This window comes from Stegodyphus dumicola, chromosome 7 (genome assembly GCF_044657685.1).
Source record: "Stegodyphus dumicola isolate Sdum_Otavi_A_Nest chromosome 7, ASM4465768v1".
NCBI classification, from domain to species: domain Eukaryota; kingdom Metazoa; phylum Arthropoda; class Arachnida; order Araneae; family Eresidae; genus Stegodyphus; species Stegodyphus dumicola.
The window spans coordinates 66,924,821-66,944,624 of record NC_140774.1 but is presented as its reverse complement, the minus strand read 5'-3'; the positions used below and the strand labels follow the sequence as shown (position 1 = coordinate 66,944,624).

General features: G+C 39.2%; 1 protein-coding gene across 1 annotated transcript in view; it reads left to right on the top strand.

The window, feature by feature from the left end:
• The window catches only part of LOC118191718 (uncharacterized), a 264,134-nt gene that overhangs the window by 103,966 nt on the left and 140,364 nt on the right, over positions 1-19,804 (top strand). The gene's annotated exons all lie outside the window — the stretch shown is intronic.

The following is a 19,804-nucleotide window of genomic DNA, read 5'->3' as shown; positions in this document are numbered from 1 at the left end:
GAATTTTCTAAAAAGGCCTGGAACGTTTCGTACTGAGGCAGAGTTTGAGCAAACGATAAAATACAATCTTTGGGATTCTGCATCGGCGTATGAACTAACCATTCGCATAACCGGTTCCACGTCTCGGGCCAACATTGAATTTCTTGGTTGAACCGATCGGCAATTGAGGGACCGAACGTTTCATTCAAAAACCAAGAAATGCAAGCTACAGTTTGTTTCATAATCGTTTCTGAATTCATGGTTCCTTATTTTTAAATATTTTTTTTTTCATTTATTTCAGAAAACGAAAAAGAAGAGCAAAGAATGAATCATTTAGACGAATTGTTTCAGTACCTTCTCCAACACAAGAAAACAATTGTGTCTGGGAACCTGAGTCGATTACCCTATGTGATCAACGATTACATTTCCAAACATTTATCCCACCTCACCATTTTTGTCATTTGTCCCTTTTATACGTACCCGTCTTCCCCTCATGTGCGTGTGATTAAACCGGAAGAATTGAGCACGAACACGTGCGATTTATTATTCTACATTGAACCTTTTCCGCATGCCGTTTTACACCACGACATTAAAACGGCTCAACACCTCGTCATTTTAACGAGCCACATGATTTTTATCGATCGATACCATACGTGTTCCTATTTATCCTATTTTCATTTCCCGGGAAGATTAGAAAGGTATATGGAAAAAACCAAACAGCTGATGGATTTGGAACAGACGTTCCTTTACAAAACGGATCTACCCGAAGTTAAAGAGTCCAAGAAAGCTCTTTCGATCGGTCCTAGTCCTACCCTGGATCGATGGATCAGTCCCGAGAATCCCGATCCGACTTCCTTAGAAAACATGTCATGGATTTTAATCGATCTCACGTCCTTCCGGAATACGTCGTCACTGTTATTTCATTTTTGGACAGCTTTTGATTACATGATGAATCATATCGATCGCATTGAAGGCTGGCAATTGTGTTTTAAAACGTCCGCGGAAGCTCGTGCTTATAAGAAACTCGTTCAGAAATGGATCGATTATCTCTGTTGTAGGGAATTCCAGCACGGGAACGTGTTACAATTGAATGAAATTCTCTCCCTCACGCCTTTTTATCGAGCAGGGACGGTCGATCTTCCCATTATTTTAGAAAAGAAACGATTCGGACTTTTGGAATATATTCTTTGCACATCGGTTCAAGATGCGTATCGAGCTTCTATGCGATATAACTTAGATCCTGTCGTCGGATCCGTGTTTCGATTGAAATAAAGTCAGAATGAATGATCCTAACGAGGATGATGTTTCGAAGGAAATTCCACCTCTTGGAACACCCGAAGTTATTTATTATGACGATATTCTACCTTCACAAATTCAAAACCAAGTCGACCTTCCCGACGATTTCGAACTTCAATTTCCTCTCCACACGTATGCCAAATCCGATGTAACCACTAGCCCTTACATTATTCGACCGTCCGTTTCTCCTTCTTCTCGAAGTTCGAGTCCAAGTTCAAGAAGAAGTCCAAGAAAACGCAGTCCGAGTCCAAGAAGGAGCAGAAGTCCAAGTTCTAATCGATTGCTTCATAAATATGGTAACCATTCCATTACGTTTGTGACCGAAGGTGGGGCCCACATACGAAATAAGAAAATTCCCAATAAAGCTTGTCGATATCTATTAAGTCATTGCTCACGACGGCATCCAACAGCTCGAGATCGATTGCCACGACAAGCTCGTATTGTTTTGAGAAAGAGCTTAAACACAACGAGTTGAAAAAGAAACAATATCCAAGCAATTCACAAAAGCCAAAAAACAATTCAACAAAATAATAAAGTTCACTTACCAAAATGTGTATATAATAGACTTTAACTGAAGATCTTTCGAGGCTGGTATCCAAAGCACAAACTGATCTGAAACCGAAACTCGAGTAATTTAAATAGTTAAGTGGAAATCCTTTTTCTGGTTTTATCGATCGAACCAACTGGGAAAAATTTCCAGAGCCGTATTAAAAAAAAAAAAAAAAAAAAAAAAAAAAACTTTTTGTTAATTTTAATCATGTCTTCAGACATGATTAAAATTAACTATCCCCCCTTTTGTTCAAATGATGTTAATCTGTTGTCTCGATATGTTTCTAAAAATAGAACATGACTCATTTCTTTCTTGGAAATTTATTTTTAGAAATATGTTCGAAAGGATGAGACATCATTCCCAGACAAAAAAAAGAGAGTTAATTTTTATCATGTCTAAAAACATGATAAAAATTAACAAAAAAAATTTTTTTTTTTTTTTTACTACCCAAATTTTGCTCCTCCTTTCTACCTCCCCCCCTTTCGTTTCACAGTATATAAACAGCTGGAGCTGAGACGATTTTCTCATTTCATACTGAGGACAAGATGGATCAGGAAAACACTGTAACCCTGGAACCTTTGACATTACCCTTGAAGGATCGTCTCAAGTACGTGTTGGATGAAGTCGTGCTGGAAGAATTTAATCAATCTAATTTGTTTACGACTAAAACCACCGTTCAGTTGAGAGTTTTAAAAAGAATAGCTAATATGATGATGTTTCCGTGGACCTTGATTCAAGATTTGAAACCTCTTGTACCCGTCCATCGATACTGTTTAAATACCATTTGGCGTTTATGGATGGATGTGCAACAGCAGTTGGTACAAAATAAAACCATCTCCACGCCAGATGAATGGAATATGATCGAGAAAGTTTTATCTAAAGACTATTCTAGATCGACCGATCTAATAAGACTTTCCAACATCTTATTCAAACGACAGGAAATACCTAAGATAGAAGTGTATAAATTATTTGCCGTAGACGGATTGCTGGGCGAGGATCTGCAAAAGTATGTTTTTAATCTACAGTACGGAGGAGATGAAAAAACACCTTTAAACGAACAAGAAGCTCTAGATTTTAAAGCAGTTCATGCTCGAATCGTCCGTTGTTTATATCACGAAGTTTCCAAACGATCGGAATCTCTTCTCTACGTGGATGTGATTCGACGTACTATAGAAGAAATAATAAACACTACACCTTCTACCAGTGATGAAGTAAGCGAATGGGGTGCATTGTATTTAAAGTATCTTGGAGAGGATCTATTTTCAAATATATTTTACGAAATTAAAGTCTGTAAGACGAAAGAATTGGAACAATACCAGGCGAAAAAGAATCAACAAGAAAATAATTCTCAAAAGAGAAAAAATGTGAGAGAGGATCCTAGAATCAAGAAGAAAAACAGAAATAATATGTCGGACCTTACTTTAGCTTCGAGTGATTATTTCGACCCTTCGATTGTCGATTTGCAACCTGTTCGTTATCCTCCTCCCAAGAGTCCACCTCCATCGGAAAAGGGGGAAGAAGATCCTATTTCTCCCGAGAGTCCACCTCCATCGGAAAGGGGAGGAGAAGATCCTGTAGAAGCTTCCTTCGAAAGACTAGAGTGTGAAGACGAAAATGTAGAAACTACAAGTAGTGAACAAGGCAAAATGAACCCCTAGAGACTCGGAACATTTTTTCCATGGCTCTTTAATGGAATATAAAGAGTGGACAGTCTAATAATACATTGAAGGTATGTGGGAGACTATATATATATTTTTTGGAATAGATTTAAATACTTTAGATGCACAAATATTAGACGAAATGAACTTGTTTTTGTCCTTTACAAGAAGAACTACTAACCATGATAAAATGTTTTTCGAATAGCATCCTTTCCAAAATATTTTTTCATCAGGTTCCATCCTCAACTGTAAAATCTGATTTTGACAAGATTTTATAGATAAGATAGTTCATTAAAAAAATTTTTGAGAACTGGTTTTTATCGCTATTCCATACGCAACTGTAAAAACTAAAATTTATAGGATTTTATAGTTGAGACAATTTATTTTTTAATTAAAAAAAATTTTTTTTGGAACTGGTTTTTGTATATGTTCCATACGCAACTGTAAATACTGAATTGAATCTCATTTTATACTTGTTACTATATAAAAAAAAGAATCCTTTTATTTTTGTTGTTAAAAAAAAGCAACAACATCGAACATTTTTTCAATATATAGGAACAAAGCCCTCCTCCAAGATGAAATGGGATTCGTTTCAAAATAGAAATGAATATACTGTCACTTCTTACGATCTCGATCACGCTATTCGGTATGCTCAAGAAGCGACTCAACTCTATATTTACGAACAAGCTCTTCAAAGTCGGTACGCTTTTATTTTTAAACATACCACCTTCCAAATAAGAAAAGCCGACTCCAAACGGGATTACTACATACCTAAAACTCTCGATCCGGAACAATGTCACGTCGTCGAAAAATTTGTTTTTACGCAAACGGGATGTGACATGATTGCCTGCTTCCCTTTTCAAGAAAATTTAGAATCGTGTTCCCCGGAAGATGAACCGCGATGGATTCGACTCGGAACGGGTTTCAGTTTAGCTTGCCAACCCGCCTGCGATCGTTTATATTCCAACACGCAGCAGAGTATGGACACGGAATATCGAAATGGAAAATGTGTAGCCGTAAATCTCGCCAAGAAATTATTAGCTCTCTTGCCCGAACAAGTTTTCTTTCAATCAAATCATCCTTCTCTTCCTCGTCATCATGCCGGCCTCAATCTCGTCGAGGGTCATTTACGACTCAACCAGCCTTATTGTGAAGCGTACGGTCTTGTTTTCAACGGGTCTGATTGTGTGACGACGACGGGGCAAGATATTGGCGAATTTTTCTTGGGAAGCAGTATCTATCGATCTATTTCCACTCTGCAAAAAAATCATACGTTACCACCATATCCTCCTCATCTTCCCGACTTTGTACAAAATTGGCCCAAGAAACATGTGAAACGGTCCTTGGTTCATGAATTGGCGATTGATGTAGGGATCGATATCGGATTAGAAGCCGCGCAAAAAATCCTTGAAAAACGGATGCCTAAACTCTTAACCAAATTGAGTATGCAGTCTCTTCCCATTCAATCGGCCATCCTTCAAGCTGTCGTTCGGACCCAATTAAGTACGCTCGCAACACTTTCCAGAATCGCCGCGACAGGATTCTCGGTTACTTCCAATGTGCTGACGGGTATAAGTATTCTGTCCGCCGTACTCGATATATTGGATCCGTTTCATTTCAATAAAGTGCTGACCGCTCGAACTCTTTACGATATCGACTGGCGATTAGACGTTCAGTTTTATCAATCGGAAACGGACCATGTTCTAGAAATCACACCCGATCTTCTATGGGACGTGTTAGAAGAAGATGCGAGCGATCGATACCTCTTCTTTGCCGAGAAAGTGCAAGAATATTTAGATGTTATCCATAAAGTGCCCATGACCGATCGACCCCAAACGCGAATGTCATTTCTCCAAAAATCACTAACAGACGAAAGAACCCCGAAAAATTGGATTTATTTCACGATAATTGTTTATTTGTTAACAGGATTCACCTTCCTATTTCAACCCTACATGCATTACTTATGCGTGACCATCTTTTTCCTATTTGTGTTTTATTTTTATCGTCATTCTAAATGAAAGCTGAAGATTTTTGGAGAGAAAAAAAACGAATGACTTGGAGGGGGAGTAACTAACCAGTGAATAAACTAAAAAATCAGTTAGTACTTACAAATTATAAGAAGATGTTTCTTCTTTCACAGCACAGAGTAATCTGAAGTGAAACTTGGAGTTTAAATAGATAAGCAAGAATCCCTTCCAGAAACAATTTTGACATGTCTGGTTTTGTGGATCAAGTCGGCTGGGAAAAAACTGTAAGAGCTGAAAAAAATTTCTAGATGATAAAAAAAAAAAAAAAAAAAAAAAAAAAAAAAAAAACTTTTTGTTAATTTTTATCATGTCTTTAGACATGATAAAAATTAACTACCTCCCCCTTTTGTCTGGGAATGTTATCTCACACTTTCTAAAAATAGACCATTACTCCTTTCTAAAGAATAAAATTCCAAGAATGAGTCATGGTTTGTTTTTTCGAATGGGTGAGACATCCTTCCCAGACAAAAAGAGGGGACAGTTAATTTTTATCATGTCTATAAGACATGATAAAAATTAACCAAAAGTTTTTTTTTTTTTTTTTTTTTTTTTTTTTTTTTCCCAGCTGTGAAAAATTTTTTCCCAGCCGACTCGATGGACAAGATACCATTTTTTAAGAATGGACTCGTTTATCTATTTAAGCTTTCCAAGTTTCGTTTCAGATGAGTCCATGCTGCGAATACTGTTCTCCTGAAGATCTTTCAATAATACCACTTTCTCGGATAAAATTCATCACCATTCGCTTTTTTAGCATAACTTAGATAGATATAGAGAAATTCCTCGTTTTTATGATCTTTCGGGTAATACTCATTTCCATTTTCGTCTCGTGCATATCGGATGTAATTCGTCTCTGGCTTTTCCCGAATTCTATCCTGTATATAATATTCTTTTCCAATGCTGGATTTAGGATAAATCTCTCCTCCCCTCGCATTGACAGCATACGTTTTCACATTTACATCCAATGAATTTAACGGGTATTCTCCTCCATTGTTTAATTTAGGATAAAATTCGTCTCCGGAATTGGATTTGGCGTACCGACGAGGAAGCGCTATATATTCATGACCCCGATATTCCACAGCGTAATATTCATTTCCATGCTCGTCTTTGGCAAAAATAGGTCGATTGTCATTATCGAAATAATACAGCTCCTGTTTAGGTTTTTTAGGATCTTTTGGATATCGTTCTTTTCCAAATTCATCTATGGTGTAAACCGAAACCATGTTTTTTTCCTTTACCGATCTTGATATTTACATGAGTCACCTCCGATTATCCAGTTATCTTTTGATACATCTTTCGAATCCAGTCTTCAATCGATTGGCCCGTCGTTTTGAGATGTTCGGAATTATGAACGGTCAAATAAGCCATGTAAGCGGCTAGACCAAACGTGAGGACTAATAAAAATAAAAAGACGAGCCGGTTCGTTAAGAGGGTGACTGCGACTAGGATGATGCTGATATAAACCGTAGAGTAAAACAATATGCCTTGACCTAAATAACGATCCATTTTTTTTTCTACTTTATTCCATTTGAATCAATGAGTCGGCCGAGACCGGATAGTCATCGGTCGTGACGGGCTTTTCGGTCATTTCACCTGTGTACAACAACGTCATGTCAGGATCGGGGAGGGCTTTTAATTTTCGGTCTTCCCAGTAAGCTGAACGAGGATGCGTGACGAGAATTCTAAAAAACAATTTCATGTCGCGCTCGGTCCAAATTTCATAGACTGAGGTAAGGAGGGGGATACCTTCGGGATGCTGCGTCGCATCAAAAACAGCTTCTCGTCCATCTATTTTATATCGCGCTCCATGTTCCGGTATAATACGACTCAGCTCTTGAACTTCAAGTCGAAGGGTTAATCCAGCCGGTAAAATCCCTTCATAGGCTTCTTCTTTGGGTACGCATACGTGATACCCGTACGGAGTGGCTCGAATTCCTTCTGTGGAGGAAGAAGGACAAAAGACAAAAGGTTGACGCCAATTACAAGTGGCGTATAATACGGAATCGGGAATAAATCGTCCCGATCGTATGCGATGGCCTTCACGACACGTTTCGGGAACGCTATAAGTCGAAGCCTGTTTCACGAATCGCTGCGACCAAAATTTCAAACCTTGCCGTCGAACGCGTTTTTTTCGAATTTTTCCCTTTTCGAAAAGACACATGTGAGGAGAAGTGGGTAAATAAATAGCCGTTTTCAATTGTTTGAGGAATGGGTACGGCGTGCAGTCGGGATGAGAACAAATATTATAGCCGGGAATATAAACTTCTTCGTTGGTTTCGTCACAAGAGGCACGAGGTTCATGATCAAGAGTCGTCCAGGGCCGAATCCAATTCGCAACGATCGATAAATGATCGAATTTAAACACATCGAGATGCCGATACTGAAACGCGCCGGGGATGCGCGGTCGACATTCATTTCCGTCAAAAAATGTTTGAGGAGGACACGTTTGAATTTCCCTCCGAGCGCAATCAAAATATCGATCGCTCGTATCGCCTATCGCGAGTTTTGACGACGACGACTTATCCTCACAAGCCCATTCAACTGTATATTGATCCGACACTCGATAGCCTGGTTCTAGAACCGTACGTTTTCGGGTTGGATCACACGTGTAAGCTACAGCTCGATCCAAAGATGTTGAAAATGGATAGGACGGGAGATGTTTCGTATACTCGTGAGCGGGAACGACAATTTCTTTTGAGGTCGGTTGAACATTTTCACAGAAAAGAGGCGGTTGACATGTTTGGGACGTTTCGTCGTACACCATCGGTAAATGGAATAAGGCATCGCCGATCCATGTATCCCAGGAAAGAGGACAGGATATAGTGTCGCGAACCATTCCGTTTTCACAAATCGCGTAACCCGGAGAGTACAGAAAAGATCCTTTTTGGACGATGGGGAGAGGTCGTTGCGTATTATCCGGAAATCCGTCGCAGAGATTAGACACGCATCGCCGATAATGTGTCGAATATTTTTCTCCGGGCGAACATCGAATCATTTTCGGTCGATGGCCACGACACTCGATATACGTCACCTCGTCAATCGGAAAATGTTGACCGTCTTCACAGTAAGATACGAAATGTTTTCGCGAAGTGCAAGCGTCGTAGTAGAAAAATGTCTTGGGCGGACAGGCGATTCGAATCGGTTGTTCGTTCTGGCATTCGTAATAAAAACGTCGATTGGTTGGATCAGGTAAAACCGATCCGTCATGCTGATCGATGCAGGGATTGACAGGAATGCAGGTAGAAGGAGAATGTTCTTCTTGACACATGAGCACGTCTAGAACACGACCGTGCCGACATCGATAATAATAATACATCATGGACTTTTCGCGGGGTACAAAACTCTGCGATCGTAATAAAAACAGGTAGAGGTTTTTCCCCGTTGCGGGGAGCTGAGTATCATCGGGCTGTCCAAAACATTCATCTTTTTCCCAAATCCGTCCTTCCGCGAAATATATTCGGGTGGGAGAGGAAACGTCCATGTTTTTCCCGTGGAGGTGTGAAATGAAACCTCGTTGTCGTTTGAGGTCTCGATCTGATATTGGAAACGCGTCGTTGTCGTCGGAGGAGAAGAAGGAACTTTCGGGGACGGGACCGAAAAATTATAGAAATACAAGTAGCAGTAGTATAAACCCAAAACGAATAAAAGTATGGCGAGCATCCAGCCTTTATTCATAAACGAGATGTGCCAATTATGGAAAGAGCAAAAAATTCCGAAAAAGGACGCAGCAGCGTGTTGTTCCAAACCGAATTATCGACATTTTTTAAAACAAGATCGCGCGTTGGATGAAATGCCGGCTCTGTATCGTGAATGTTTATCCTGTCAACAAAAAAGAAAAATCTTGGCGCGATAAAAAAGTAAGTCAGAATGGATTCGTATCGTCTAACCCGACGTTATTTTTGTCAATTGCAACGGCTTCACTTCCTCTCGCAAATGCGGCAACGCGATTGGTATCATCATATCGTCATCCAATACGTGATGGATCCCCCAAAAGGACGCCATTTCACACTTTTTCATCCGGCTATGGATACCCATACAGAAGAGTCGCTGGTCTTCTTTGGAAAACGTCGCTTGTTTCTTACGTTTATGTTGAAACGGATCGTTCACCAAGGTTTGAATGCCGAACAACGGTTACAACCGAACGCGTTATTACCTCTCAAATCGCTCGACGATCCCGTCTATGAAACACAACGCAAGGCTATTCAAAATATTTGGGAGGTCGATGCTCATTGGTATACTACGGAGAATAAAAACGATATTGCCGTGAAGAATACGGCTCCTTTCATCAAAACCGAACCTCAAGCTCTGTAATTTAAAATATCCATCGGATGGGTGAAATGATTCGGATACGACACGATTTCAATCGTATGAGGCCATTTTAGCATGTATTTATAATGTAAAAGATCGTGCCGCTTCAGCGTATCGAGCCGGATAGCTGAAATATAGGTTTTTTCTTCGTTGGTTTTCTCGTACAAATAACAAATACCTTGATCGACGAACACGTAAACGTCTTGAGGAAACAGTTGCAGAAGCGACTTGTCCTTGGAAAAGTGTCGAATCACAGTATAATGAGAACTCGTAGGGATTGGAACCGGTTCTAATTTATAAAGGAGGAAAGAAAGAAAAATGATACACCCGAGCGCGATCATTCTATGCATTGTATTTCTAGTGACTCTCTTGAATCTTTTTTATAAACCCGATCTCCGGATGCCTTCTATTCCTCCCTCATCATCATTAGACTTACCAGAAATTTCAACCGAGACGTATTGCCCTTTCCAAATCTTTCAGTGTCCCGATAGCCATTGCGATTGTTCTCAGCTCTGTGAAACAAATCCCACGTTTTACGAAAAACTCACTCTTTCTGATAAAACATGGAATCATCTCGAACCGGGTACTTATTGTATTCCCCAAGGAATCCGGACCGCTTGTCTTTCTTCCTCGGAAATTCCTATTTTTTCGGCCTCGGGATGGCTCTGTTCTCCTCGTTCCTCTTTCACCCATCCCTGTCAACATCCAGAAGCCCGTGATCCTTCTCTCAATATTTTAATAGATCATCGAACCCAACAACCCGCTCAAGAAGTAGCCGATTATTACGAAACGTTAGAAGATGGATCGTTCCGATACCAATGTCAATGCCATTCTTTAGATCGACGAGGTAATCGAATGATTCAAACATCTCCGTGGGTCTGTTCTGTCGATTACTGCGTTCGAGATTTGTGGAACGTGCCCGGACTAGGATGGGACGCCGAACGACACGTCTGTGAATGTGGACCCTACGTGCATCGAGTTCTGGGCGATCTATCTTCCCCCTGTATTTTGGAATATACACACATAGACGAAAAGCATAGGTTAACGGGAAAGCGAGAATGTATGACCGACCAATCTGTTGAATTCCGACCGATTTATTGTCCAGAGAATCAGTCGGTTTTACGGTTCACAAAACGGGTCTTGCGAGGCAACACAGCGTACGATTATGTCATTGTACATGGAACAAGTGTTCCTAAAATTTCGAGAGGTCAAGAATGACATCTCATTTCAAACGAATCGAGAAAAATTTTCAAACGGACCAAGAATTGAGTCGGTTTGAAAAGGAAGACGAAAGCCCCAAAGAGGAAGGATGGTCGAAGAGACAAACGTTCGCCATTCATTTACTACTGGTAACGGCAGGTCCTACGATTCTTTTCGCTTTACTGGGCAACGTATTGAAGATTCATTATTATGTCGTCTGTTTAATTCTATTATTTTACTTTGGAGCTCTGGCCTACTTGATACGATACCGATTTCAGTGGCTATTGCAAGCTTTTAAAGAAAGCCAGAAATATATTCATTGAATATGGGACTTGAAGAGTGGATTATATAAAAAAAACTTTGAAAAAAAATGAAGAGGGAGAAGAGTAATAAAAAAGGAAGAAGCAATAATTTAACCATGGCGATGGATCCTGTACTTATTCATCTATCTCCCAAAAATTCTGAAGGTAAAGAGTTAGATTTGGAAATATGGATAAACCCCGATGATACGGATGACAAGATTATAGAAATACATCGTCATGATCGCAAAGACAAAACGAAAGAATTTGAACCCTGTTGTCAAAATCCTTTTTTAACTCCCGCTATCCTCCAACGTAGAGAAAATGAAAAGAATAAAACGATAGATAAAACATTAGAATTGACGAAAGAAGCCATTCACATGTTGAAAGAAGTCTTTTCGGGAAATGGAGAATTCAGTACAATGGAATTTGATGCATCGTCCACTGAGGTAAGAGCTGATTTTAGACAGCCGACCAAAGAACCTGAAGTTGAGAAAGCAACAAGTTGTCAAGGTCGTAAACATAAGAAAAGAGTTAATAAAAAGAAATAGTACATTTAAAAAGACCTCCCCATCTTTCCATGAATTTCTTGAACAATGAACTGTTTTCACGAGACTCAATCCACATCTTTGCTGGATCTAAAGAGAATCTTGAGAGAAGACATGGCTTAAACTGTTTCCAGGAGAGTTGAAGTGCAGGCTTTTTCAACAGCACAGAGGGATCTGAAGCAACAGTTGAAATGTTGAAATATATAGAACAGAAATTCCATTCTTAAAAAAAACTGGGATGTCTTGTAAATCGAATCGGGTAGAAAAAATTCTTGGCTAAAAAAAAAAAAAAAAAAAAAAAAAAAAAAAAAAAAAAAAACTTTTTGTTAATTTTTATCATGTCTTTAGACATGATAAAAATTAACTCTACCCTCCTTTTTGTTTTGAATGATGTCTCACCTTTCCTAAAAATAGATTTCTAAGAATGATCATGTTTTTCTTGGAAGTCTATTGTTTACAAACATGTCTAGACAACATGTTGAAATCATTCAAAACGAAAAGAAGGGTAGAGTTAATTTTTATCATGTCTAAAAGACATGATAAAAATTAACAAAAAGTTTTTTTTTTTTTTTTTTTTTACTGAAGAATTTTTTCTCCTAGTTCTTAAAAATATTTTTCAACGATATCTCGATACCTCTACCTATTTTATTCCCCCCTCTCTTAGTATATAAATGGTTGAAAAAGAAATCGGGGTTCATTCTGTTTCGTAAAAAGATAGCCAACACATGGCAACGGATAACTTAGTCATTTCATGTGAAGAAGATCCCTTTGAGGATATTCCAGATACGGAACCCACTTTTTATGGACCATTTTCACCCGTTTTTAGAGTACCGAAAAAGTCTTCTCCTTCTCCAACTCATTCTTTGGAAATACTGTCTTCTCCTCCCTCGTCATCCACTCATCAGTGCTCTAGAAAGAAGAAGTCCTCACAGACCAAGCTCCACCAAAAAATTGTTGGTGTGTTGGCTGTCACCTCTGATGGATATACTCTTACGAACTGCGTCCGGTTTATAGCCAGAGACCTGAAAACACATACGAAGGAATTTATTCAGCAATTGAATGCGGATCTGGAACGACTTCATATTGAAAAACTGTACGTGGCGAATGAACCCACTCGAGAAAAAATTCATCAAAAGGTACATCTCAAGTTTTTATGGACTGTTATTTACAAACCTCAACATCGTCAGCCACAGCAATGTCCATCTTGTCGATCGAAATCTTGTCATCGATTTATGGCTATGCTAGCGCTCCAACAATTAGTGAAATTTGCTGTTCATAAATGTATTCATTGAGTGGATAGGTAATCAAGGAATTTTTCTCTCTTTTTCCTTTTTTCAGATGATCCAGAGAAACAAATACTCTATTTCATATGGTTTAGTGGTAAAGACCTCATCAGGACAGGTGGTGATGATTCATCGAAAAATGCCATACTGTTTTCAAAATTATTTAATTCAGCTTTTAAAAAATAAACGTATCGAACCACCCTTCGATTTGGAAAAAATATCGGTGCTTCAAGATGAATTTGAAAACCATATTTATCCGACTCTCCATCCCAATTTACAAGACGATTATGATCGGTACAAGGCTAAATTAGCTTATGAAGATGAATGGGATTTCCCGCATGGACAAATGGATAAAAGACGCTTCAAGAAAGACGACGACCCTCGATTCAAATGGTTCAGAGTCGCGTATCAGGAATTTGAAGAAGAGTCCGGCTACCGATTCGCCTACCAACCCTCGGACGTGGCTCAGTATCCTTAATCAAACTAGAATTTACGGGATTAGATCAATGCATTTATACACAATATTTTTTTATAGTCGAACATCCTAAACATTTACGCCGTAATACCTACTTTGATAATTATTCTCCTTTCCAATCTCAAGCTGCTTATAGAATGGCTCTCGAACGCAATATCGGGAGTATTGATGATCGGATGGTCTATCGGGGTTACTTAATTAAAATCGAAGAGGCTCTAAAGTATCTAACACGTCAACAGGAAATGAAAAAGGACGGGAAGGATCAAGTGTTGCTATATTTTTTAGAAGGAGATAAATGGAATCCACCCGATTCTATTTGTTATTTAGAAAAGTAAAAAAAATGGAATAAGATCCCTTAGCCACCCCGCATTTCCCATTTGAAGAATCCATCCTATCTATTCTTTTTTTTAATGTCTCGGGATGTCATCTGACGCATTCTCTCCGTCAAAAAAAACGAGTTCCTCCCACCTACCCCAAAAAGAAGAAGAAGAAATTTCCCATGAGTCTTTTCGAGAACACTCCTTCCCCTTTTTCTTCCTATATATATAAAAGAAACCGAGAGAAAAGTTGTCTTTTCTTTTTTTTTCCATCTCGTCCTCAGGAGAGAGAAAACCAAATGCCATGGAGTGGTTACGGCGAGAGTCTTTTTCCCTTGCGATTCGTTTCCGTTTCGCCAAGACAATTCCCCTCACGTTTTACTTGGGGTCGGGCACGCTCTATTTTCGAGGATCGGAACTCGTGACTTGCCTTTCCCAGCAAGGGACTTGGATGAGTCCGAAAAGTCAACGGACTATTCAGCAATGGATCTCTCGAGCCCCTTTTCGCCCTTACCGATCCTTAACGACGGATCTCTGGATCGATACGTCGGACCGCCCCAGCCGGATTCTCCGCTATACCCCTTTTATCACCTTCGATTCCCTGGAAAGACTGCTCAACGATTTGGGTCCAGACGCTCTCCTCTTTTCGACCTGGTTTCAGAGTGTGATGAGAATACCTCTTCAAATCCAAGAAGATTCTCAGACCGGGGAAACTTATTTTAGTCCCGTGGAGAACAAGGTGATGAACTTTCATTTTCAAAATTTATCGGAACTGTTTCAATGTGCTTTATGTTTTTATTCTTCTTAAAGAGTCGGGGGGAAAACTAAAAATTGTAGAATAATCATAAAAAATAATTTTGTTTTTCTTTTAAAAAAATATTGAGATAGTCCAATCTTGTGGAGGAGGTGGAAAATTCAAAACTATTATCTAAAACAGATGTGGCGGTCAGTCCATTTCGATCCACGGAGGAGGATATGTGTGAGATTCTCTGATCCATAGAGGGTTTCAGGAAAAAAAACTGCGAAAGTTTCCCCCCTATCTCCAAAGAATGGGTATCCAGGTTGAATGCAGAGTACAGACTGATGGGAAGCCGAAACTCAAGTTCCTTAAATAGAAAAAAATGAGAGCTCCTTCTAGAAACAATTTTAGATGTCTTCTTTGGATGAGTGAGTCGACTGGGAAAAATTTCTCAGCGCTCTGGAAAAAAATTTTGAGTTTAAAAAAAAAAAAAAAAAAAAAAAAAAAAAACTTTTGGTTAATTTTTATCAGACATGATAAAAATTAACTCTCTCTTCTTTTTGTCTGGGAATGATGTCTCACCGTTTCGAAAAATAGAACATCTCCCATTCTTGAAATTCTATTATTTTAGAAAGGATGATGAGTGATGGTCTATTTTTCGAAACGGTGACATCATTCCCAGACAAAAAGAAGAGAGAGTTAATTTTTATCATGTCTTGACATGATAAAAATTAACAAAAAGTTTTTTTTTTTTTTTTTTTTTTTTTTTTTTTTCAATTCAGGAAATTTTTCTCTGAGCTTTGCCAATTTTTTTTCCCAGCCAGCTCCATCCATAAAACAACACCTCTCAAAATCTTTTCTCACTTATCTATTTAAACCACTCGAATTTTTTTGCTTCCAATGAGTCCACGCATCTTGGCCTTTCTTCCACTCTGCTCTGAGAAAGATAAGGTAGATTGTTTTCGGTGGACCGTCCTGTTGACGCTTCCGATTTATATAGAGAGCTATATAAAGATAGGGTCCCTCCTAACTCCCTCTATTATGACTATTAGTCTTTTTCTTTTTTTTCCCAAGAAATATACAAAGAATGATCCACTGTTTTTTTTTCCGTTAATGAAAAAACAAATATGCTTCTACCTTCCGACTTCTTTTTTAGTACCTCTTTAGGTGTCTCCTCCTTCTGGATCTTTTCCTTCTCCTCTCTTCCTCGCGAGCAGGGAATTGGAAATGCTGTTCAGGATGCAACGCTCGTAAAGACTCCATTTTCTTCCTGGAGAGGGCGTCTACGGCAAACACCGTCTTGTCATGAAATTGGAGTTGGTAGTAAAGAGGTCCGTGAATAATATACACGGAGCGAGCTCGCAGTCGATAGGGAATCATACGATACCCGTCGGCTTCTGATTCCATTTCCCATCCATAAAGACGGATAGAAGCTTCTCCGGTTTGAAGAATATGAACCCACTCGGGTGAAACGTAAAACAGTTTTAAAAAGGTTCCAGCATCGACGGCGATCACATTTTCCCATCGCAGATAAGCGTGTAAGCGAAAGGTTCCTGCCTCCATCATCGATTGGAAAGCAAAATGCTTGAAAACTTCGATGGACGAAAAATAATGCAGGATTTTTCCATCGTAACAGGATAAATAGCACATGGTTTCTTGGACGATTTGTTCCATACGCTCCGGGTCCCGAAACCATTCTTCGAAACGGGAGAGAGGTTCCCATTGATCAGCTACTTCGAGATGACAGACGGGCGTGATTTCCACGAGGGTAGGTAGAACTGCAACAGCATCGGTCGACATTTTAGTTTTGCTCGGTTGAGAAGGAAGAACGAGAATGAACCCTGTAGGCAGAAAAACTCGGATCTATATAAATACTAGAGGAAAAAAGGCGGGGGGAAGGGAAGTTCTTCCTTCCTCCCAAAGAATAAGAAAAGTGGGTGGAAAGAAAAAAATCATTTCACTCTCAGGAAAAAAAAAGAATTTTTTTTTCTTGTCAACATGTTGTCTAGACATGTTTCTAAAAATAGATTTCCAACAAAGGTTCATTCTTTTCTTAGAAATCTATTTTTAGAAAAGAATTGACATATCCTTCACAACAAATTTCTTTTTTTTTCCCTCCCTCCAGCAGCCAACTGGATGGGCAAGCGTTTCGGGTCAGATCAGTCCGTGCTGACATTATTTTTTTTAAATACAATGGAATTAGTATAGGAATGTACTAGAAACTGACCCAAGGTTGAAAAGAAAATATCAAAATCAATACTCACTTCTTGACGATTTCTCTTTTCCAAAAACCTGTTGAAGAATTCTTGATGGGTTATCCAATCTCTAGACCTGTCTGAAGGGAATCCAATCTAAGGTGAATGCGCATTTACCTGACGCGAAACTCGGAATATCTGCATAAATAACAAAACGACCATTCCTTCCCAGACAAAAAGAAGAGAGAGTTAATTTTTATCATGTCTAGAAGACATGATAAAAATTAACAAAAAGTTTTTTTTTTTTTTTTTTTTTTTTTAATCACAGAAATTTTTTACAAAGCTCTGAGAATTTTTTCCCATCCGACTCAATGATCCAAACAAGACAGATCCAAATTGTTTCTAGAAGGAACTCTCCCTTCTCTATTTAAACCACTCGTGTTTCCAACTTTAGTTCAGTCTGTGCTGTGAATTCGACCTGGATACACACTTCTCCCTCCTGGAAAGAATTTCTGTGAAGGTATGCGAACATTTTTCTCAGCTCTTAGAAAAATTTTACCAGCTGACTTGATCGACGAGAGACATCTCGAACATTCTGTTATCTGCGGAAGTCGTTTCATTTTCGTGCAGTCCATGCTGTGGACTCACCTGAATATCCATTGCTCCCTCCCCCTTCTGGAAAGTGTCGTAGCTTTTTTAGATCCTCGTCGCTCTTTTTACGTTTCGTTGGATATCTAGGACGAACTCTTTTACCTTATTCCTTTCAAACTCTAATATTGAGGTTGGAGAGCCGTCATGGAAAATCAGCCATGATCCTGACGAATCTAAACCGACTCCTTGAAAGCAGAGCTATGTTATGTTTTTTTTTTTTTTTGATGACAGATTTCCAAGCTCCGAGTGATTAGAAATTTAGAAATTTTGCAGTGTTAACGGAAAGGAGGAGACAGAAACCTGGAGAATGGAAATGAAGCTGAGAAAAAATGCTAAGAGCTCAGGAAAAAAAAAGGCTCTTTCCAGGAGGGAGGAGAAGCGCAATTCTAGGTTGAGTGCACAGCACACACGGATCTGAAGTTGGAAACGCGAGGGGTTTAAATAGAGAAGCGAGAGTTTCTTCTAGAAACAATTTTGGATGTCTTGTTGTTTGGATCATCGAGTCGACTGGGAAAAAAATTCTCAGAGCTCTGAAAAAAATTTTCTGAGTGATGAAAAAAAAAAAAAAAAACTTTTGGTTAATTTTTATCATGTCTTCTAGACATGATAAAAATTAACTGTCCCTCCTTTTTGTCTAGGAAGGTTGTCTCACCGTTTCTAAAAATAGATCATGACTCATTCTTGGAATAATTGCCTTGAAAAAGGGTGAGTGATGGTCTATTTTTAGAAAGGGTGAAACATCCTTCCCAGACAAAAAAGAAGAGAGAGTTAATTTTTATCATGTCTGTAAGACATGATAAAAATTAACCAAAAGTTTTTTTTTTTTTTCAATCTCATCTAGAGAATTTTTCTAGCCGACTCGATCGACAAGACATGACATGACCATTGTTTCTTTTTTTAATAATGGACGTTCACCTATTCCTTTCAACCCTCCGAATTTGGCTTTGGATCCGTGTCCTTGCTTCCACATTCAGAGCTCTTTTCTTCAACATTTCGTTGCAGGGGAAGAATCAATTCTCTCACGACGTTTAGATATTCTTTCAGAATGCTAGAAAACTCATTCAAAGAAGAAGTATCTAAGGGTGGAGTTGCCGGTTGAGGAAAATTCACGAGTCTTGGAACCGGATTATGCGAATCCGTCTGTATGCCAAACTGTAAAGGTGAACCACCCGCTTTAGGAGAGCAGATAATAGTAAGATCCATCTTTTTCCAATTTTTGATTTGAATATACTTGTTTCTTCTTACTCGGAACATTTTCCTTTTTCTTCCTCCTCATCCAGGAACTGAATTCCAGGTGGAACGGAAGCATTTGTAATAAACTGTTGTTTCTTGGTTCCACACGCCTGACATTTTCCCGTGACCATCGGCCGTCGATTTTTCGACATGCGATAGTGGACGTCGACCGTATCGGTCTTGGTTCGGCATTTCACACACCAAATAGAATAAGAAATAGGTTCCGCGTCAGAATGCTCCATTGCAGTAACACACTCTTTATTATTTTCTTCTCTTTTGAGAGAGAGAAAGAGAGAGAGAGAGAGAGAGATCTTAACCAGAAGTGTAGATATAAAATTTAGGATACGTTTCGGATCCGTCGGCTCTTTTCGCATACCCCACTTCTTCACAGAGGTATTCCGTTTGCTGATCCGCTCTTCGAGGATAAAACTCGTTTCCCCAAGCATCGCGAGCATAACGAATTCGATCGCCGGCCGTTAAACAATATTCGACTCCATCCGCCTTTTTAGGATACATTTCATGCCCCGATTCGTCTTTGGCATAAGGGAATAAAACAGACGTATAAAGCGAATACTCGTCCCCATTTTGAAATTTCGGGTAGTATTCTCGTCCAAAAGACGTTCGGGCATACCGTCGAGGAGCTAAAATGTATTGGTTTCCGTTTAAATCTACCGCGTAATACTCATGACCGTTTTCGTCTCGAGCCAAGATAGGATTTCCTTCAGGATCCGTAACGTATAATTCGTAATGAGGATGTTGGGGGTCGGTCGGGTATCGTTCTTTCCCCGATGCGTCTACTCGATAAACAGACATGCTTAGTTCTCGTCGCCTGCTCCTTCCTTCCTCCCACTCGAGACCCGTTGAGATGAGGGTATGAGGTTGATATCTATAAAATGGGTTGACCCTTTCAAACTATTCTATTCTTTAAAGACGGGTGGGTTAGGAAAAAAAAATATTAATAAAAGCAAATATCTGAACGGTTCAACACAATGGGTGAATAGAAAAAGGAATAGTTCTCTCTCCAGTCACAGGATGGTTTCTTCTTCTTG